This window comes from Miscanthus floridulus, chromosome 7 (assembly GCF_019320115.1).
Source record: "Miscanthus floridulus cultivar M001 chromosome 7, ASM1932011v1, whole genome shotgun sequence".
NCBI lineage: Eukaryota > Viridiplantae > Streptophyta > Magnoliopsida > Poales > Poaceae > Miscanthus > Miscanthus floridulus.
Genome location: NC_089586.1, coordinates 40,177,570 through 40,181,726, shown reverse-complemented (window position 1 = coordinate 40,181,726; position 4,157 = coordinate 40,177,570). Strand labels below are relative to the sequence as shown.

General features: G+C 39.9%; 1 pseudogene; it reads right to left on the bottom strand.

Moving 5' to 3' along the window:
* Positions 1-2,953: 2,953 nt before the first annotated feature.
* Positions 2,954-3,927, bottom strand: LOC136463083 (L10-interacting MYB domain-containing protein-like; annotated as a pseudogene).
* Positions 3,928-4,157: the final 230 nt, after the last annotated feature.

Genomic DNA, 4,157 nt, shown 5'->3' with positions numbered 1-4,157 from the left:
CCCAAGGGCAGGGTAGTCCTGATCATCCTAGCAGCTGATTGTCCCTGGTTGTGCGGCGCTGATCGAACCCGCGAAATGTGTACCTAAGTTATACCAGAGGTGACCTAAGACTACCTTGGAAGAGGTATGTTTGGGTTTGTGTTAGAAATAAATTCCTAGCTGGTTGAAATCGATTCGAATCGCCATCTCTCCTGGATAGTGAGAAACTTGATGAAGCTTCTTCGTCTTAGTAATTGGATTATGGAATATGATGGTTCTGATGAATATGAAAATCTTACACCGGTTATGGTTACTATTGTTATGCTACTAAATGATATACCACATGTTTGGCACATGTTAGTTGCTAATCTGGAGATAAATAGCTATAATTAACTTGATGATCGAATTATAAAATGTATAGCTTAATTAGTGGCTTTTTATGCAAAATGGTGTCAAGCTTGCTCCACTTATATATCCCATCAAATCCTCCTCTTTCCAACACCAGAAAAGCTCTCCTGCTCTCTAGTCAACATGGCCAACAAGCAGATCGTCCCCTATGGTTTTAATCTAAACAGGAAGCCCAACGTGCTTATGTTGAGTGTCGTTCCTCCAGAGATCACCCCATTCGCTCAAGCCAGTCTTACTTTGCCCAAGCCATTCATTGTCCGATGATCGCTCCGCTGCCGCCATGCCCAATTCTTGAAGGCAAGCCACGCCAACAAGAGGCTCATCTAGACATCCAGAAGCTGATCAAGGTGACGAAGGAGATCATCCTCCTTCCTCCAAAGGGACATGAGGTGCTAACTAGAGTCAAGACCAATAAGTTTGGAGATGTTACATTCCTAGCACTAGCAGCAATGGCAGCAAGATGAGCAGAGGATGCCGGCAACCTCCTAGAGCCATTCTTAGACCTTACTTACCCTTGTTGCTCTAGCTTGCCACAAAGAGGAAGGGGATCCACCTATGTCGGAGCCGAGGAAGATGAATGGGATGGGATTTCCACTGGTGCTCACATTGGAAGAAGGGAGGAGCAACGGTAGACTCACATCGTTAGTTCATGTCGTGACAGAATGGTAGATTCTGGTAATAGATCATTTCTTCAGTGGTATTTCATGTGGCCATGATATTTGAGTGGTATTTTCTAGATCTCATGATCTTTGGATGCTATGAAACCAATTTTTCCTTTTGAGAAAGCTGCTACGTGAAAAAGTTGCTGTGACCCGAGAGTTGTGGGAAAAATTAGAGTTGGAGAAGCTATGAAGTTGTAGGCTGTGTAAAAAATATCTGTAATACCCCTAAAGGCCTGAGGGACTATTTATATGCAAATTACTCGTAAATAATTATTTCACTCACTTATTCGCATGTAAATAATTGTTTTGAAAAGAAAAAATTAATTTATTCTAAGTTTCTTATCATTCAATGTGATATGGTCCACATAAATAGAACAAAAAGATAAGGGCTCATCCAATTATGTCATCCCTAAACATAACTATCCTCCTCTCGCACTAACCAAAGCATCAGCTATTCTACTACAAATGGTATTCATGGTATCCTTATTCTCCACATCTTCATTCTCATCTCCCTGTATTTGTGTTGTGCCACTTGTCTCTTGTACCAAGTATTCCGCATTAGCATCACATCTCTCAAACTCCTTATCACGCAAATTGCTGTTATAAATAAAATTATGCAATGCCAAACAAGCAATGATGATATGCTTCTGAGTATGAGTTGAGAAATTTGGTATGCCCTTCAAAATACGTCACTTCTCCTTCAATACTCCAAAAGCCTGCTCAATGACATTTCAAAGGGATGAATGCAAGAAATTGAACACCTCATACTTCTCTTGGCGTGGTTCAGAACGATTATAAAATTCTGGTATATGGTACGTGCTTCCTTTGAAAGGGGCCAGATACCCTATTCGGTTTGAAAAACTAGAGTCTATGAGATAATATTTTTCTACGAAATCAAATCAGTATAAGTAAATAATAATACAAGTACTTTACTGTTACCTTAGTAAGGATATGTGTATACCTTTAGGAGGCACGGAAAATGAAGGAAAATTTACCAATGCATGATTGAGGATACGTGTGTCATGTGCACAACCGGGCCAACCAGCAACCACAAAGATAAACCTCATGTCAAAGTCACAAACAGCTAGCACATTCTGAGATGTATATCCATGACGGCATGTGTGATTAACCATATCCTCGGCCGGCACAACCACTGGAACATGTGAACCGTCTATTGCTCCAATAGCGCCTTTGAAGTAAGGCAAAAAACGTTCATCTTTAATTCTTTCATGTTCTGTAGAAAAACTAGCATCTCTTGGCTTAATATTATCCTTAGCTAACTTGCGCAAACACTTAAGTACCTCATGAAACTTAGTGTGAACTATCCATAGTGACCGAGTGAAGTGATTTTCAGCTTGTGAAAATGATTGTAGGCTTCCGACAATCCACAAGAACATTGCCAATGACTCAATGGATGAAACATTGTTAGTGGATGTCAAACCATAGGTAGATACTAGCAACTCATGTAGTGCTGTGAAGACCTCAGTGCTCATTCAAAACATCTTATAGAAGTACCTTGGACGAGCAAAGCACCTCATCACCTTTTGAATTCCAGTTTCTGGTGTTTCCCTGTACTCACTTTTGTCAAAATAATGCTCAGTGTATTGTGCACCCATTTGACCAATAACAGCTGCATGCTGGGAAAGCTCAGCTAGGAGTACTAGTCCCTTAAGTCCCCATCTAAAAAGGATATTAAAATAATCTGACACAAAGAAATAATCAGACACAAAGAAATAATCTGACACAAGAAAATAATCTCACATAAGGATATAATCTAACACAAAGAAATAATCTCACAAATAGTCTCAGCACAAGCAAATTATTTGTTACTACCATACAACTAATAGTTCTCACAATAGAAATTAAAATTAGTTCACACGACGACAATAAAAATAAAAATTGGTTCACTGACGCCTCATCATCTCCTTTTCATGCTCCCTCTCAATCACATCTAGCCTTCCTTTATTTGTTTTCAGATGGCTGAAGACCTCTCTAAATTCAGGCTTCATGATCAGCATGGTGGCAGTGTGCATTCGAGCACTTCCTTCTTCCACCCCACACTCTTCGATCATCGTCATAGCCTCTCTAATAGTGGGGACTAAATTAGTTAGAGGAGCTGATGATGCAGATACACTTGACGAGATCTTTTCTGCTGCATTTTCTATCTTCGAACATGTGTTTTTTACATGCAAAAAATGGACTCTTCTCTTCTTTGGCTTCAGTAGCTGTACAAGACCTCTTGCGTTTCTTTTTCCCTGGTTTCTTCAAAGCGGCCAGCTTGACATCATCATTCTCTAGAGGTTTTGGTACCTTGGCCACGTCCTCATCACTTGCCTAATCAGAGGATATATCTCCAGGACAGGATGCAGTGGCCCCAATCACATATACCTTGCCAAAAATTAGATCAAGATCATCAAGGTACTTAGGCCCTTGTTTTCTAAACCTCATATGGTTGTATTTTAGTCCTTTTTCACGGTTATAGCATCTCTAAAATTGAATGAATTTTTTAGCAAGGCACACCATATCAAAGTATGAAAAAGAATATCAATAGTGAGAGTTCTGTTCTTACAGCAAGGTGTTCAGTCCACCATTCCTGAGGGCAATCAATAGTTCCCTTTGCCGCGTCCCATCCAAGTCCAGTGGCATAATTCTTGAACTCCATGAACCATCCATATTCCTTTTTTATGTTGTCTAATTTGTTCTTGAACTTTATCTTTGTTCGCTCATCACCGGTTCTTTAATCAAACTTAGATACAAGATTTTTCCATCCAGTACTAGTGAAAAGTCCCATGGACCTATTCCCTGCTTCTATCTCCCCTTTGCATATATCAATCAAATGCTTTAAAAAGAAATCACTCCAATTTGCCTTGTCACCCATTCTTGAATCAAACAAAACAATGTTTTTAGACTTTCTAATTACCATAATACCATGGCATCATTTTTATCATACACACAACACACTATACTGAATGAATAGCATGCATCGAACCATTTATCAGAGATTGGCATACCTATGTTGCAGAACCGGTCACTAGAGGCTTAGATCGATGGAGCCGGGACCTATTTGGTTTCTAGAGAGGAGCGGACGACGCAACTACAGGGGCTCCA